The sequence below is a fragment of the Chinchilla lanigera genome, unplaced genomic scaffold (assembly GCF_000276665.1).
Source record: "Chinchilla lanigera isolate Chin_1 unplaced genomic scaffold, ChiLan1.0 scaffold00127, whole genome shotgun sequence".
Lineage (NCBI taxonomy): Eukaryota > Metazoa > Chordata > Mammalia > Rodentia > Chinchillidae > Chinchilla > Chinchilla lanigera.
In genome coordinates this window covers 1,532,280-1,550,110 of record NW_004955528.1, presented here as the reverse complement: position 1 = coordinate 1,550,110, position 17,831 = coordinate 1,532,280, and the positions used below count along the sequence as shown (strand labels likewise).

General features: G+C 60.6%; 1 long non-coding RNA gene across 3 annotated transcripts; it reads right to left on the bottom strand.

The window, feature by feature from the left end:
* Positions 1–585: 585 nt before the first annotated feature.
* LOC102027565 lies at positions 586–14,817 on the bottom strand. 3 transcript variants are annotated; one of them, XR_001231993.1, is made up of 5 exons: positions 14,601–14,817; positions 5,963–7,124; positions 4,089–5,662; positions 2,852–2,945; positions 586–1,469 (listed from the first exon to the last, which is right to left on the bottom strand). It is a non-coding gene; the product is annotated as an uncharacterized LOC102027565 (long non-coding RNA). The 3 variants fall into 3 exon arrangements; XR_264695.1 differs by having other exon boundaries at positions 586–2,945; positions 5,963–6,929; positions 7,006–7,124; XR_264694.1 differs by having other exon boundaries at positions 586–2,945.
* Positions 14,818–17,831: the final 3,014 nt, after the last annotated feature.

Sequence of the window (17,831 nt, the reverse complement as noted above, 5' to 3'; positions counted from 1 at the left end):
TACTGGGTTTATTTGGAAGAAATTTCGATTTAGAGAAAAGCTGCGGTGACAATACAGAGAGCTTCTTTGTACTTCTGGTGGACTTTTAAAAAAGAATAGACTTCTACAATAGCAGCTTTACCTTTATAGACAACTGTGCAGAAAATATAGAGTTCTCTCGCACCGCCTGCCCGACCACCAGCATAGCCCTCCTGCAATCAACTCTCCCACAACACACGACAACCCACGAACCGACACGGACATGTACTGTCACTCAGAGCTCATAGTTCAAATTCGGGCCTCTTGGCGGGCATTCTTGGGTTTGGACAAATGCATAACGAATGACTGTCATGCAGAGAATTTTCATCGCTCCCCTAGTCCTCTGTGCTCTGCTTGTCCCCTCTCCCATCTGACATCAGGCCAGCACTGAGATTTTTTTCACTCTCTTTGGTTTGGCCTTTTTCAGAAGGCCAAACAGGCCATCCTTCAGACTGGCTTCTTTCCCATAGTAATATGCGTTGAAGGTTCTCCAGGTCTTTTTGTTTTGCTTTTTGAAAAAAGGGTCTCGCTATGTACTCCAGGGGGCCTTGAACCCACTATGTAGCTCAGGCTGGCCTTGAACTCATGAGTGCTGGGATAACAGATGTGTGCTTGTGACAGTACTAGTTTCTTTTTGTTGCTGTATAACATCCCTCTCTCTGAGGGTGCCACAGTGTGTATGTTCACTCATCTGCGGAAGGGCAGCGTGCTTGCTTCGGAGGTTGGCATTATGGGGGCAGCTGTGATAGATGTCTGGATTCAGGGTTTTCCTAGTAATGAACTTCGCTGTAACAGAGCGGCACTCTATCCTAGTGCCATGGACCAAGACTTCAGGCTGTGACTTTCTTTGGAAACAGATTCTCTGCAGATGTAGTGAAGGGGAGGTCACATGGGGGAGCCCTGCTCCCACGCGATGGCCTCTCTGAGAGGGGTCACCAGGCAGTCACACAGAGTGATGGAGCCTCAGAGGAGCCGGCTCCACCAGCGCCCGACCTGACTTCCAGCCTCCAGAGCCGGGACATGGGAGAGCCTGTGGTTTAAGCCTTTATGAGGCTTCTTCATTATGGGGGCCAAGTCACTCCTAGGCTTGCGCATATGTGTGCCCAACACCGGCTGTGGCCAGGGAGCATCGGAGCACCTTGCACACGTGCTCTCATCACAGTCAAGAGCTCCTGAGGGCGGCTCTGGCGCCATCCCATCTGCCGCTGAGTGCGGGGACCGCTGCCATCCAGGCCCCATGGCTGGCGAACGCACCCCCAGCTTCCCACTGTGCTCCCACTGGGGCTGAGGGAGGTTTGTGGGGAGCCCTCAAGGTGACCTTGACGGGTCCCTGGCCTTGCTTCCTCAGGCTGTCTTTCGGAGCCGGAGGTCTCCAAGCTTGTCCCCCATGCTTGCAGTGGCCCAACCGCAGCTGGGCCAGCTTGCAGCTGATGCGGCACCGGTAGGTATTTCTGCAAGAAAAGCAGCTTTAGCCCCCTCTTCATTCCTCCAATTATGCAGTCAAGTCTAAAACCCCATTCGTCAAAGCAGCCGGGCTGAGTGGGAGACTGCTGCTGACAGAAGGCTGCAGCCAGGCCTGTGATGACCTTGGCCGCCGGGAAATGCCCTTTGTGATATCAAAATTAATTATTTCTTGGAGAAATGTCAGCCAGGACCTAATGAGTTTGGGAGGTTGGACCTCTCCCCATGCTCTTGGCACATTTGGGAGCCCAGGGCTCTGGGCTTCTGTGAGTCCGGGGCGGGACGTGTGCATCTCTGTTTCAGGTCCTGGCACCTCGGGGGGTCAGCTGGGGAGGCCGAGGCTCCTGCCCCAGGCCTCAGTGGCCGTGGAGACGGGGCTGGGAGCAGGACAGTCTCCGCTCCCCCGCTGGGAGTGCAGTGAAGGGCTCTCCTGTTGGCCAGTCTCTCCACACCTCCGCCTCAGGTCCTCGTGGCCCCCTGCCAGGTGACAGAGGCCTCTCACGGGCTCTGCCTCCTGGTCTCCTTGAGCTCAGGGGGGCCCTGCACCCTTAGGACACAGTCAGGGTTCTCATGCTGGCCCACAGGATCACGTGATGCCCCGGCTATGGCCATTCTTCCCCTGCGGTCACTGTGGCCCGCTGGGACCTCAGGGAGGAGGCCGGCGTGCCTGTGCCCCGCTCTCCTGTGCACCAGGCGTGCACGGGTGCAGTTGTGCTCTGCAGCAGCTGGCCCCACCCATCTCCAAGAAGTCTCGGGGCTGCTCTCCTGCCCCCAGAGCTGGGACTGGAAGGACAGATCCAAGCACGCCAGACACCGGCAGTGCTCGGGGCTGGACTGGCACGGGGAAGACTGAGGTCTTTTTGCTCAAACATCTTGAGAAATAGAATTGTCAATTCTCAGGTTCTAGTGAGGGGCCTTGGAGGCTGCTCTGGGGCATGGGGCCCCCTTGTAGACCCAGCCCCAGCTGCACTCCCAGAAGAGCGCTGCCTGAGTCTTTCGGCCAGGTGCATGGTCACTGTGGTTACTTGACTTTTCAGATGAGGACGTTAGGCACGGCAGGGCCAAGCAGTTTGCTTAAGGCGTCACCGGGAAGAAGCAGCAGGACCGGGAGCAAGCTCTGGGCACCCCGGCCGAGGGGCCCCGGCTCCTGGGAGAGAGATCCACAGCTTCCTGCTGGCCAGCACAGAGCGCTGGTGGTGCCATGCCCCTGTCCTCCCACCGCCCACCACCCTGTACCTGTCCTGAGACCGTCCTTGCTGCTGTGCACAGATCAAAGGCCCCCAGCTTCCTGGGAGGTGACCAATACCAGAGATTAGCTGCCTAAACAATTAAAATTCCTGTTTACCGGAAAGGGGACTATTTCGGGTTTCACCTTTCAGCCAATCAATGCGTAGTCTGAGCAGTCAATACAGGCTCGCTGGTGCTCAGGAAGGAGGCTGAGGGCTGGGAACCAGCTCCAGGGGCATCTGGAAGGGGACAGTGGGGAGTGTGGGAGGAGGTCAGAGTGCACCAGTGAGCCCCCCTTTGGGGGGCCCCTTTAGGGTAGAGGTGGGGCTACTTCGGCCTGGTCCTGTCAGAGCCATAGAGTGGAGCTACCCTCGGCCCTGATGCCTCCAGGGCTGGGGAGGGCTGATGCCTCAGTGCCTCTGGGACCCCCAGTCTTTCCAAGGGGCTGGTGGCCAGGGGCTGGAGCGGGGAGAGGGTCTTATTCACATGCGGGTGGGGCAAGCCCAGCCCCGAAACAAGAGCAACTGTCAGCCCCACCTCAGTGAGGGCCCTGGGAACTGCTAGGGCAGAGTCCTGCAGGTCCTCTCCAGCTAAGGGCAGTGGGGGAATGCTCCCTGCACCTGACCTGGGCTGCATGGGCACCTTCTTTCCCTGCAACCTCCAGGTGCCCATGCACTGCCCCCCAGGAGGGCAGCTCTTCGGAACCTTGGTGAACACCTCCTGGCAAAGGGAGAAGGGCTGGCTTAGCAGGCTCCCAGGGGAAGGGCTTCTTACAACTCTCCAGGGAAAACTCTGAGTCAGAATAGCCACTCTGCACTGTCTACCTCCAGAGAGCAGGGGCTGGAGAATCAGGACGAGCCCTTTAATGGTCTGAACGTACATCCTGTGTCTGCTGTGTGGCTCGACCCTCCCAGCAGCGGTGGGAATGGATGCTGGCGCTCAGGGCTGGAGGCCGGGGTCAGAGGGGGCAGGGGCAGCCCAGCCCCTCAGGAGCAGCCAGGCCTCCTGCTGTCTGGCGCAGACAGCTCTGCTCAGGGCTGCTGATAGTAGAAAAGGGGAAAGGAAGCCACTTCCTCCCCCGGGACGATGGGGCCCCAAGCCGAGGGTCTGAGACTCAGCTGACCTCTCCTGTCTTTGCCTGCCCCACCTTCCTGGGTCTCTGGATGTGGAACTAGGCCTGAGCTGCTGCAGATGCGACACCTTCCCCAGGCACCCACAGCCTCGTTTCCGCTGTCCCAGGTGGAGAGGGCGGTGCAGGGGCTGCGTGGTCACCGTCCCAGGAAGCTTCTGCCCCTCCCAGGGCCACCAGTGTGTGAGCCTCATGGGGCTGTGCCTTCAACCTTTGATCAGTGTCACCTGGTATCAAGTTTGAGGTGACTTACCAAAGCCTCTGCAGTACCCTCGGAGGTCGGTCACTCAGTTTGGTCATCAGGGCACAAGTGACTTTTTTTGAGACGTGGTCTCACTCTGTAGCCCAGGTTGTACGATCCTCCTGCTTCAGCCTGTTGAACGCTGGGATACAGCTCTGCACCACCCTGGCCTCACATGGTTATGTTTTTAAGGTTTACCTCTGACACATTTCTTGGTATGCTCATTACAGAGCCCAGGCAGGTAGGGCTAGAGCTGGGGCTGACCGTGTCTGTGGGGGCAGGCAGCAGCCCACCTCGAGGTAAGGGAGGGGGAGGAGAGGAGGAGTTGCCCCTTACAGCTCCAGAAAGCACTGGGAATGAGGTGCTGGCTGGCTGGGAGCAGGCGGCTCCTGGGGATGAGGCTGGCACTTCGGAGACTCCACTGGGCCCCCGTTCTCCCAAATGTCCCTCATCTTTGCCTCTAACTCAGAGAGAGGTCCTGAGAGGGTCACGGGGCCAGGCCTGAGGAAGGTGGGTTAGAGACAGGTCTGGGGGGGCTGGCCACTCTACCAGCACCCACCATGGGCCTCATGGTTAGCCCAGCACCTGCTCGGTGCCCAAGAGCTTGTCCTGGGGCTGCCTTGGTCCCCACCTTGGACCTGGGTCAACTCAGGGTCAGGCCCGTGGAATGAGCCCCGGCCGAGGCTGCGGGAGGATGGGTCGCTGCGGGGCTGACAGCCCCCTGCCCAGGTGGGTGAGGACCGAGCCCCGAGTCCAGAGTCTCATGTGCTCATGCACCGCCCCCTTGTCAGCCAGACCCTCACCGCTCGGCACAGAAAGATGGGTGGGAACCCCCTTCCTCCCCAGGTGAAGAAGCGAAGCCTGGGAGAATGGAAAGCTGGGCACAGCCAGAGCCCCCAGCTCCCGCGTCGCCCCCGCCCCCAGCCTGTGACCACGTGGGCAGCTCAGCTCCTTGAAAAAGGCTATTCTTGGGTCTGCTCAACAGGTGCGCAGCAGTGTGAGTCTGTGCTGATGTCAACCTCCCGAAGTGTGCTGGCCCGGCGCCGAGGCCGTCTTCACTCTCAGCTGCATGCTGGAGCTCCGGACCTGAGGTGGGCAAGTGTACCAAGCCTCTCCCCGAAGGCAGGGCTCTGTGACCCCCGATTCTCAGAGAAGGGGAGGGTCTCCATCAGCACCTGACTTGGGTCCTTGCGTTCTGTTCAAGCTTTGTCCCAGCATTTGGCAGTGTGTGACACTCTACATGGCTTCTGCAGACTCTCTTCTACCCGACCCAGCCAGGATTTCTGGACCAGCACAAAGGGCAGTGCTGCTTCTGGGGCCCCGTTCCTGGGCAGCAGCCCCAGCCCAGGCTATCTCCCAAGCTCCCGCTGCCTGACAGAGTCAGCGTTGCAGCCCCCGTAGGCTCTTGCCCCCCTATCTGCAGCCTCTCATTCTCTGGCCCTGGGAAATGAGCCCCCCGGCCTGGGGCTCCGGATGCCAGGGTAGTCCAGGAGCATCCCCAGGCCTTGCTGGTTAATGAGAGCACAGGAGCCGGCGGGTCAGCGGTGGACAGGAGGAAATGTCTATTTGTTGGCATCCGACAGCCTCTGCAATGACATAATCAGAAGGTTCTTACTGACTGGGCAATAAAACAGCTTGTAACTGTGAATGCAAAACTCCTGAGTGAGGCGGCCTTGCAGCCCTGGGGAAGGTCACCCCAGGATGGTAACAGAGGCACCTTGCGGGCAGCAGCCTCACAGGCAGGGCTGTGGGGAGTCCTGGCCCAGCACCACGCTGGCCCTGCACAGCGCCCTGTGCCTCCTGCTCCCCACCACACTGCCCCCTTGGCCTGATCGGCTGCCTCTTCCGCCCACTTCCCCCGGCGTGCTGCCCATGTGAGCCATTACCTGAGCCTGAGTCGGTCCTGGGACAGCCTTCCTGCCCAAGTCTAGGTGCAGCTAGGGCAGCAGGAGCTGGGGTGTCACCTGGCAGGGAAGGGGAGAGAGGGGTGCAGAGCAGGAGAGAGGACTGGGGGAACTCAGGAGTGGAGAGGAGCTGAGCCCGGACTCTGACCCCACTCTGCTCTCTGGGCAGGGTGCAGCGGAGGTGTGGGCTACTGTCCCAAGAAGCCAGGGCTACGGGACTCGGGATTCTGAGCTTTAAGGAGCCAGTGGAAGTTGGGCCTGGGGATCTCGGAGAAGGCAGGTGGTGAGACCTCTTGCCGGAACCTCCCCAGCAGACTGCCATAAACATAGGCTTTGGTGGAGCCCAGACCCCAGTGTGTGGCCACCTGCCTCACACCCCAGGCACCTCCCCAACCCAGGAAGGACGCGGTCTGTGCCGGGGGCCACACAGATGGGGGAGATGATGTATGTGGAAACCAGCTGCACCTCAACAAATCACCACAAAAACACTGGCCCATCATTTCCGCATGGCCGTGGCCTCCCACCGCCCTTCCTAACATCTTCTGATGAGCCCAGGGCAGTGCTCCTAGCACAGCAGTGATGGAAGGGGTCATCAAGGGATTCGGGGGCCCCAGCGGCATGGATTTGGGGCTTCCAAAGGAAGCTGGGAAACCGAACCCCTTTCCGCCAGGTGAGGTGGCCGGGCAAATGCCCTTACTTCTAGGCCAAGGTGGATGGAAGGCCCCAGAGGGCCACCGTTGGAGGCTCTCCCAGGCTTTGGGACCCTCCTGCTGGGGGTTTCCCGTGGGCCTTCTCCAGTGTGACTCTGGGAAAGCAGGCCTGGGACCTGGCATTCCCAGCCCAAGCTCCTGGCAGGAGCCCTTCCAGGGGGATCCTCAAACCTCTGCAGGCGAATCTCTGGGTGAAGGTGGAGTCACCAGCCCTGGCCTGCTGTCTCTGTGAACAGATACTGAAGGACTCTGGTTCAATAATTTATCAGGCACGTAATAAATCCAAGGAATACCTCCAAGGGTTTGAGAACTCACATTTGACTTCGCCCTGGAGTTTTCCTGGCAGCCAGAGCCATTCATCAGGATTTCACAGAACTCCATTTGTTACGTGGGTGGCTCCCTCCTGGGCAGGGTGGCTCTCATCTGTACTGGGCCTGGGAAGAGGGAAATTGTCCTGGGGACCCTGGAGTGTGGCCAGCTCTCAGGCTTAGAGCTTCTTTCTCCATATGATTGACAGAGGCAGGCAGAGGCAAGTGGGGCTCTCAGGGGCAGAGAGAGGGGGACACCCGCAGCCATAGGCACAGCGGAAGGGAGCTTTGGTTTCCCATTCCCCTCAGCAGAGCTCTGTCCCCACACAGCTGCCCTAGCAGGCCTTCCGCGTAGGGTGACCTGAGATGTCACAGGTCCTCTTCCAAGGGATGGGGTGACCATGGAAGAGGTGAGGGCTCCCTGAGTCCAGTGTGTGGGATGCTGGGGTCCACTGCAGACTATGGGGGCTCAGATTGTAAGCAGGAGCCTCAGCTGCCTGGCTGCACAGCTGCAGGCCTGGAGCCCACGGGGGAGGAGCGGAGCTGCATCAGGCGGCAGCACCAGGGCCACAACAGGGAGGAACCTGCTGGACTCCAGCCAGGATGTTACCTCAGGAGGCTGATTGTGGGGGTGCCCCGTGTCGCAAGTGGCTTAGGAGGAGGAGGAGAAAGGGGAGGAGAGAAGGTTTTCTAGAATTTGTAGTTTGAGCAGAACAGCAGCTTCTCCTCATTTGTGGCACAAGTTTTCTTTTCCCTTCTTTTTTCTTGTGTGTGTATAGTAGGAATTGAACCCAGGACCTCATGAACACTAGAAACTCCTCTACCTCAGTGCTTAAATCTGTCGAGGGACTTGGTAGCCCTTATCTCAGAATCTCTTCCAAAGAAACAGCATCAGACCACCTCCACCCACTGCGCCTGTGTGCGTGCAGATTCCTGGTCACCTGGGCCTGTCACAGTGCCTGGAGTCCTAGGGTGGGAACTCAGCCCAGTAGACGGCCTACCTCCTGTGACTCTGCAGGGCTCACTGCAAGCTCCGCAGTGAAACCAGGACCTCACGGTGACATCTCACATTGTCATTTCCTGTGATGCTCCAGAATACGGGGGGAGAGGCAGATATGGACTGGCCTTTGGGGGACAGGCCCAGTGTGGCTGGGATTGAGGACAGAGCAGCCACTAAGAGGGAGACAGAGCCTGAGTTGGGGCACCAGGGCCAGCCCCACGGCCAAGGTAGGGTCATGCCCTTATACCCTGAAGAGCCGCTCATTGTGACCCCTGCCACGCGGCCACATCTACAGAGTGGCTGTTCCTTTAGCCAACGCTTCAGCGCGTCTGTAGGCTTGCAGCGTGCTCTTGGGACTGGCAGTCAGTGAATGCCCATTCCAGAGCCACGCAGCTCAGGGCCTCTGACCCGTGGCTTCCCCAGCCAGCAGCTCTCCCAGCTATGGCCAGGTGTGTCATGCCCGCCCGACAGCCCGCAGGGGTAGTGAGGTGGCAGAGGAGGGCGGCAGGCCGGACAGCGCCACCTCCACCTCAGCCCCGGGTCCACAGGCCGCCCGGCACTCATCTTTATGTTGACCGAGACGGTTGGAGATGGAGATTGAGACTCGGCACCACGACAGCTTAGGACAACTGAGCTCAGGCCCCTCTGGTGTGCAGGGGCTGCGGAGAGAGCACACTGTGAAGGCAGGGGGTGCTGAAGTGTCCCTGCGGGCAGGGCTCACATCCTGCCCAGGGCTGCTGGGCCCAGCACCGTGGCCACCGCGGTCTGCACCCTTGGGGAGGTGCGGCTCCCACTCCTATCCCAAGCGCGCTGTGACATTTATAAATGTTATGTGCAGGGAGCCAAAACCCGTCCCAAATTAAACAAAACTCCAGAGAGCGCCCGCGTGGGCCCCGAGAAAGGCAGCCTGGTGGTGGCGTCTCCCCATCCACCGCGGGGCTCAGCCTGGCAGCTGCGTCTGGCAGCAGCTCAGTTCCTTATCCAAATGAGTTTGGCGTTTTTTTAAAGGCACCTTTATAACAATTCCAGAATGAATATTTATAGGGCAGGGACGAGGGAATGGGCTAATTGTGGCTGAGTCTGTCGGATCAACGCTCCCTGGCTCCCGGAGGACGCAGTCAGGAGACGGCCTCCTTCCCTCCCTCCCTCCTCCCACGAGGAGGCCAGGGAGAGGAGACCCCAGGAACCTCCAACACTGTTCAGTATGGAGCAGCGCGCCGGCCTCCTTCCCTCCCTCCCTCCTCCCACGAGGAGGCCAGGGAGAGGAGACCCCAGGAACCTCCAACACTGTTCAGTATGGAGCAGCGCGCCGGCCTCCTTCCCTCCCTCCGGCCCTGCGCTGGATCAGGGCTGGAGTCCGGCTGGAGAGGTGCTGGGGCGAACAGCAGTCCTGGAGGGAAGAGGCGTTCTGGGAGCCTGCGGGTTGGTAGAGGCCTGGGGGCAGTGTCGAGTATGACGTCTTGGGGGACAAAGTGAGAGGTCTGCGGGGAAGGGGGTCTGTGAGGGGCAGATGTGACCCAGGCAGGGCCTCCAGAGCTGAGGGAGCTGTAGAGACACCAGTGCAGTCTGCAGCGACAGTGTTCCCCCAGGCTGAGGACATTGCTGTGGGTGAGGGGCCAAATGGGGCAGAAGTGATCTGGCCTCTGCAGGAGGCCAATATCACCATGAAGAGCCACTGTGGTCCTAGGGAGCTTGGTACCCCAAGTTCTTCTGAGCTTGATCTGTCCCCTGTCCGGTCCTAAGCCCGGGCTGGGCTGCCATGTGCACCCAAGTTCCATCCCCCCGGGTCTCCTGAAGCTCCCAGGTGGCTACAGTGCCTGGGGAAGATGGAGTGATGGCCACGGTGGGGTGAGGAATGTGCAGAGGGCTCGGGGGCTCTGCGGGATGGAGTTTACAGACCAGGCCGACAGGCTGCATGAGCCCAGGGTTTCAGTGGGCTCCGATGTCTGCAGCTCTGGTAGAGCCAGGAAACATCATGGCGATAAACTTTGCATGTGAGGCAGTGTTCTTAAAATGCAGCCAGCAGTGGCCCCTGAACCTCCCATCTGCCCTGCCCCTCCCACCCTACCTGTGGGCAAAGCTGGGGTCTCCTAGCCCTTTAGCACTGGGTGCTCCCTTTTCCCTAGAGGTGGGGATCCCTCCACAAGGACCCAGCAAGCTTCTCTGCCTCCTCATGTCCTGCAGGGCCAGCACTGCTCCCAAACCTGCCTCTGCTCTCCCCTGATGTCCGGAGGCAGCAGGGGCTTTGGCTCGTGGAAGGGCGGCGGTCAGGACTCAGGGAAGCCAGCTTGCTCACTGCCGGCTTTGACCATTGGGTGGCCCCCTCCTGGGATTAGGGGAACACTGCACAGAGAGGCTGGGCCCTGGACCCCAGAAGCTGTTCCCCACACACTGAGAAGGGAGGGAGGGGCTTCCGAGTACGAGGCCACTCTGTACCCCGGGGCCCTCTTGTCCCCGAAGCTCTGTGTGGGCCAGGCTCATGGGTGGGGCAGGTGCTGACCCAAAGCTGCTGAGTAACCCTGGCTGGAGGATCCAAATGGTGCCGCGTGGGCACCCGTGTCTGGTGACGGGAGAGCTGTCACCATTCTGGATGGGCTGTCTCTAGCAGGAGACAAAGTGCTCTCTGCTGACACCACGGCAGTGAAATATAACTTTCTTTATGCTCTGCCAGGGAGATTTCCCCCTGCTGTGAAGGGAGCGTGTGTTTGTTTGCTGTGTGTGTGCGTGTTTGAGTGTGCACACCCAGATTGCAGTGGGCAGCCACCCAGGTACTGTGTGTGGGTTGCCGTCCTGTGCTTGTGGACATTTCACCTGCAGCTCTGGTCCCCAGGCCACACGGCTCCTTCAAGCTCCCCCATCCCTGGGACGCCACGCGCCCATGTGTGCCAGGGGAGTGGGCTGGGGTGGGCAGAGGGCACGGTGTTCAGTGGAGGCCGGGTAGTGCTGCAGATTTCGTCTCCCCCTGGGGACCTGCAGCGCTCACTGGCCTGATAAGGGCTCTGGGCAATTCTGCAGACTGGCACACTGTCCATGCGCTGGGCACAGAACTCTGGACTCCAGGGCAGAGGCTGGGCAGGAGGGGTCACCGGCTCCTGGATGGGGCCTAGGCCCCCTGCTCACCAAAGCTGTTTGTCTGTGGACCCAGGCCTCTGCTCTGGAGCTGTTAGGGTTTAGACTAAGAATGCCCCCAGCCCAGCCTCTGTGCCCACACAGGCTTCAGGGAGGTAAATGGATCATGGAGCACATGGAATCACCCACTGTGACCTCAGCAACCGGAAGAGGTGGGTCCCTGGGGGTGTGGCCGGGAGCGCCTGCCTCCCTCCCTGTCTCTGCCCTTCTTTCTGCTTCCTGGGCACCATGAGGCGAGCAGCTCTCCTCCACCCGCCTCTTCCTCCTGCTGTTTTCTGTATTCGCGCCTGCCAAACGTGGACTAGAACTTCTAAAACTGTGAGTCAAAATGAATTTCTCCTGCAGGTTCTAGATGTTGGGTATTTTGTATCATCAGTGAAGGGAAGGACAAAGAGGAGCCCTGGCCCAAGACCCTCCAACGCCTGCCCCTCAGGGTGATCCATCTCCTCCCCTGCCCACCAGCTCCCCTGCCCAGCTGTCCAGGAGCACAGCTGAGGCCCGGCCAGGCTGCAGGATCCAGGCTGGCAGGGCCTCCCCGAGGGGCGCCAGCAGGGGTGAGCGTCCTGTGGCTGCGTAACAGATGGCCACGTGTTTGGTGGCTGAAGTACACACATCGACTTTCTTACAGATCTGGAAGTCAGAAGTCTACTGCCAAGGCGTTGGCGGGGCCGAGCCCTTTGGAGCTGAGGGGAGGGCCCGTGTCCTGTCTTTCCTGGCAGTAGAGCTGCTCTGAGGGGCGGCCCTTTCTTCCATCTTCCACGCTAGCGGTGCACCTCCATCTCTCTCTGACACCCTCTAGTAAGGACCCCATCATGACATAGTCTGGGACAGCACCGTCTCAAGATCTTTAACTTAATTCCGTCTGCACAGTCCCTTTGGCCACGTAAGGTGACACAGTCAGGCCCTGGGCATCAGGATGTGGGCATCCTTGAGGAAGGGGAGATGGTTCTGTCTGCCGCCCAGACACGGTTCCAGCAGCACACGGGGCTGGGGGCGTAACCTGTGATGCGCCTCACAACCTCCCCCAGCAGATCTGACTGTGGCCCTGAGACAGTCCCCAAGAAAGCAGCACCTGGGGCCTTGGAGCCGGGACTGGGCAGCCCTGTGTCCAGGGGTAGGGATTCCGGGGGTGTGGAGGCTGGACTCTGTGACTGGCTTTTTTGTTTTCCGTTCAAGTGCAATTCACATAAGATAAAAACAAACCACTTTAAAGTGCACAACCTAGTGGCATTTAGTCCACTGCAACACCCATCACCTCTATGTAGTTCCAGAACATTCTCCTCACACCTGAGGAGACCTGAATGCTGTGAAGTACTTGCTTCCTACCGGCTCCCCGTGCCTGATGGTCAGTCCGCCTGTCTCTGCAGATTTGCCTGTGCTGGACATTTTGTGGACATGGACGCATGCGATGTGCAGTGTGTGTCTGGCTTCTGTCACTTAGCAGCAGGTTTTCAAGATGCATCTGTGTTGTAGCGTGTGCTGCAGCTTCATTCCTTTTTATGGTCCAAAACCATTCCTCTGCATGAATGCGCTGTGTGTTGTTTGTCCCGCCCCTCAGTCAGGGCCCGCCTGACTTCCACAGTGGCTTCCCTGGCAGAGTGGCCAAGGGCAGGGGTGAAGGGGGAGGGCTTTGCATGGGACCAAGCAGCAGGGAAGGGTTCCCTGGGAGAAAAATGAGAAGTGCCCACCCTGTTTGAGAGCTAAGTGTTCATGGCCACCCCATCCTACATGATTATGGGGTCAAGTCCAAGGAAGTGGCCTGCTTAGTCTCAGGGCTTGGCTTTGAGGTAGGTGTCAATAGATTTCCTGGGAGAGACAAGTCAGGTGCTGGCACTCAGATGAGAGGGCCGGGCTCACATCCTGTTCTCCGCAGAGGTGAGCAAAGCCACCTTGACCAAGGTCGTGGCTGGCTCCTGTTGAGGTGTAAAATACCATGGGTGACACTGGCCGGGGTAATACCAACAACTGCTGGATAGAGCATAGAGGCTGCCGGGCTTTGCCTTATCGTGGGTGACCAGTAACGTCCCAGGTGTGGGGCAGCTGCTGCTAGAGCCTACAGAAGCCTCCTATCACAGCCACGCTGACAGGGGACCCTCACTGCCCTGTGCTGTCAGTGTCCCTGGGAGAGGTGGACACCGTGGAAGGCGTGGCCCTACCCTTCGGTTGTGCTGATCCTGCAAGGGCACTTGCTTGCTACATTTCCCCACATAAGACCCCAAACTCGCTCCAAACCCCGAAGCTGACCACATGTGAGCAGGGCTCCAGCCAGAGCACCCCCCTCACGTGCATCCCTCGGCTCTGGCCGTCTTGGGGTCAGTGGATCTATCAGCCAGTTCTCTACTGAGTCACTCATTCATTCAATAGCTAGAAACAGGTACAGGAAGACCCAAAGGGGCACAAGAAGGCGACACTATCTGCCCTCCCCTGCCCTACCCACAATGCGACACATGGGAACCCTGTTGGGAGGGGACCTGTGACCACGGTAACCAGGGCTGAGCCTAGTTGGGCTGGTCCCTAGCCAAGCTACTCCTGGTCACCAGCAAGGGATGTCCTGACCCCCTCACAGGTGGGGCTGGGAGGTTGCCTCTGATCCCCTTAGAGGCACAGGGAGGCCAGAGCAGGCCCGGTGAGGTGGCCACCTCCCAGCTGGTGCAGCCCACACTAGGGCAGTGAGCAGGCACTGGGTCGCAGAGCCCCTGGCCTCTGCCCAGGCTCCTTCCACAGAACCCCAGACCCTTGACCGTGCCTCCCTGATGCTGGCCTGACCCCTCAGGAAGCTGGAGGAACAGAGCCTGCACGTGGCTACGTGTGGAACTTGTGACAGGCACTTTGCGTGGGTTGTGCAGCAGACCCCGCCCTGCTATTGGCTGAGGAGGCTCTGGAGCAGCTCAAGGTCACTTTGTCACGGCCCGGAGTGAGACTGCAGCCCAGGATGGGGGTCCCTCTGCCCAGAGCGATGTGGATACTCGCTGGCAGAAGCTGCCAATTGAGGCAGCTCTGGCTCCATCGCCACCCTTGGCTTCCAGGAAGCTGCTCGGCAGCTGCTGGTGCCCTGCACCCCTCTTGTCTGCTGCTGTGAGGGCCCTGCATGGGCAGGGTGAGGAGCCCAGGGACACGGCTCCACTTCCCCAAATTCTAGAGGCCCACTCCCCAGAGCTGGCCCCATCCAGCTACCCAGAAAACTGATTCCCAGGTGGGGGAGGAGCGGAGTCTCTCCCATAGCACGGGGGCAAGCCACCCTCCTCATCTCCAGGACACGGCGCTCCCTCCTCTCCTCTCACTTCGCTTCCTGATTTCCAAGCCTGAGCCCCTTTGGCCGAGTCCTGGAGCTAGGGCTGACTCCAGATCTAGGGAAAGGACAGGGCTCTGGGAGACGGGAAAATGAGGGGCAGGGAATTTGAGCCCTCCATTTCCCACTCTCTGGGTACATTCTGAGGTATGGACTAGGCCTTCCTGAGCCTCAGTGTTCTCACCTGCAAAATGGGCCTGAGAGAGCTCCTTAGTGTCAGTTCTGTCTTCCCCTTTTCTTACAAGGGTTCCCATCCCTGATGTCCTCTTTCTCTTGGAAGCTTGTTCTTCATCAGTGAATCCTGTGGGCAAACTCTGAAGCTACAGCCAGAGCAGGGCCGTCCTCCAGCCCGGCCTCAGCCTCACTGGCCCAGCCCCATCCACAGAGGCAGCCTGGGGCTCCTGAGGCTCAGCCAGTGCTGCCTGGGTCCTGCAGTGACCCTCAGAGAGTGGCTGTGGGGTGGGGTCCGGCCTGCCTCAACTACATGATGGCCATGCCCCAGGCCTGGCCCACGCAGCCTGCCACAACATCCCATGTCACCGTATCGCTGCCGCCCACATTCGCTCTGGCCTCCGTGCTGTCTGCCTCACACTCCAGCCTCCACCCTTCTTGGCCACTGCGCTCCGTGGGTTTGGCCCTGGACTCTCTTCTTCCGACCTCCCCTGGCTTTGTCCTCAAGGTCACCTGGGCCTTGTACATTCCGCACCCCAGGCCGTCCTGCAAGGCCTCTCTTGGTGCCACCCCTAACGCATTTCCTAGTGGACGGCCTTCACCCAGCGTCCAGCCACGTTTACTCTACTGCTCAACCTCTGTCCAGCACGGTGGCCACATGTGGCCACCAGACAGAGAGGAGTTAGAACCAAGGCAGAGGAAGAAGCAGCTCTGCGCTCTGCCAGCTCATTTCAAGAGCTCAGCAGCCACCTATGGGCAGGGGCAGCCTACACGGTGCCCAATGAGGGGCTTCCCAGCTCTCCTTCCCGCGCCTCTGCAGAGTTGGCCTCAGGCAGTGTCCTTCCGCAAGGAGGGGACCTGGAACCACAGCCCCACGCTCTGCCAGGGCCGGCCCAGAGTAGACGCAAGGTCCCCTCAGGTGTCCCCTGGGCGTCCACACCAGCGAGCACACCTGGAGAGGCTGGACCGCCTGCCTGGCCTGAAAATAGCGGGGGGCGGGGGGAAGGGGGATTACAGAGCGAACGTCTTACAGGAGCAAGACGTTTGCAGACGTTTTGTGGGACAAGTGGGCCTCTCAGTGCCCATGCTCCGGGAGGGCCTTGACGCCTGGCACAAGGTTGGTGTCCCCCACCTGTGCCTGCTCCTGACTTTCCAGGAGGGCCACTGCAGCCTACTGTCAGTGCACTTCGCAGTCTTGGGGAGTCCGCAGAGGGATGAGAAGATATGCTCAGTGCTACGCAGCCTGAGGGGAGTGTGGGTTGGCCCAGGCCACTGGACTCTGAGTTCCGGCGCTGCTGGGCCTTGTCCTGGCATATGCCAGTTACATAATTCAGTCATCCCCCAGGATGGGGCGCTCCCAAGCGTAATGAGCACCACAGACTTGGGGTCTCCCAGCCTCAAGCCCCTGAGGGTGAAGCCCAGCGTAGGGGTGGCCAGCAAGTTGCCCGGCCAAGGTGACTGGCAGTGCTCATTCTTGGGGGTCAGCTCCATGGCCACAAAAAGGCAAAGCTGCGGGAGCCCTGGGGTGCCCAGGCTGGGCTCAGCGTGCTGGAGGCCAAGGGCACAAAGGAAGGCAGCACCCCTCCCTGGCCCTGCACCCTGGAGTGCCTGGGTCTCCCCAGGGCACCCCAAGGAACGGCTGGCACGGCCTTAGAGGCTACTGCCCGCTGCTGAGGAGGCGCCTCTCTACTGGGCTGGGCTAAAAATAGCGGGGGGCGGGGGGAAGGGGGATTACAGGGCAGGGACAACCGGTAGGAGGCTTGTCAGGAGGGGCGGGGAGGGAGACCAGGCCGCTGCCTGGGCTGGGGACAGGGACACCGTCAATGGCGCTGGGGCTCCCACCCTGTTCCTGGCTGCCAGGCCAGCCTCGGCCCAGCTGACAGGCTATTTTTTCCCCTGCTTGACTAAATATGGTCAGGGAGCACAGCCTGAGGGGGGCCACTTGGCCGGGCCGCGTGTTTGGGATGCTTGGCTGGGTATATAAGAACTGCCAAGGTGAGGCTGCTTCTGATCCCAGGGCCCCCACACCCGCTCTGGCCAGGTCAGGCCCTGCCCCTCCCCTCCCCCCCGGCGTGAGTCTCCGCTTGTGGGGCCGTGCATGTGCGAGCGTGCACTCCCGCCGGCCTTCCCTTTTGTTCCGCCCTGACCTCTACCTTGTGCCGGCCGGGCCGGGGGTGCAGGAGCTTCCTGCAGATGAGCCCGAGCGCAAGGTGTGCAGCGGGCAGGCGGCTGCCTCTCCTTCCTTAACTCTGCATCAGCGCCTCCTCTCTCTCTCCCTCTCTCTCTCTCTCTCTCTCTCTCTCCCTCTCTCTCCCCCTCTCCTCCCTCTCCCTCCTTCTCTCTCAGGAGCTCCCTGCTCTGCTAAGTCTGCGCTGCTGCAGGAGGGCTGGGGGGCAGGGGTGCGGAGATGGGGTGCTGGTGTCTTCTTTCTCTCTCTGCCTCCCCCCAAGTGTGGACTCGGGAGCTCGGCCCGCCCCCACCCCTGCGTTCGCAATTGGCTCCGGGAGGAGGCGGCTGGTGCTGCTGCCGCTGCAGCACCTCCCGGGGAGCCGCGACCCTGCGCCCGCTGCCACCGCTGCTGCTGCTGCCGCGGTCACCAGCCCAGCCCGGAGGGCGCCCGGGCTCCTGGTGAGTCCCCCAGCCCGCGGCTGAAGCCACCCGCCCTCCAGGCTGGCCGCTGTAAACTTGCCTGTGTTGCAGTGGGGGTGTGCCCCCGGCAAGGTGGGTGCCGGTGCTGAGAGGCTCCGACGCGGGTGCCGGGAGTTTTCTCTTGGCGCGTGGCATCAGCCACATTTGGAAAACTGCAGAGCCGGCAGCCGGCAGGGCCAGGAGGGCGAATCCAGCGGGATGCAGGAACTTTGACATGCGGGCTTTCCACGAGAAACCAGCCGCCCCTGGGTGCTTGGTGGTGCATGTGCGGATGGGGGTCGCCGCTCGGGGACTGGGGGTCGCGATGGGGGTGGCGGGGGAGCGTAGATTGAGCTGTGCGACTGCAGCAAAGCCCCAGGGCTGGGATTGTGGCTAAACTTACCTTGGAACTTGCAGCATTGACCGCGGAGGTGCCAGTGGGGGCGGGGATCCCCAAGCAGGGCCGGCAGGCTGCTCCTGATTGGGGCTCGGGATTTCCGGGGCTCTCCCAGCCCTCGGGGTCCGGAAGGTGCCTGAGCCGAGTGTTCCCAGGACGGTGCAGTCCTGGGTGGAGGCGGGGGTGGGGTGGGGCGGGGGGGCTTCGGGGAGAGCAGTC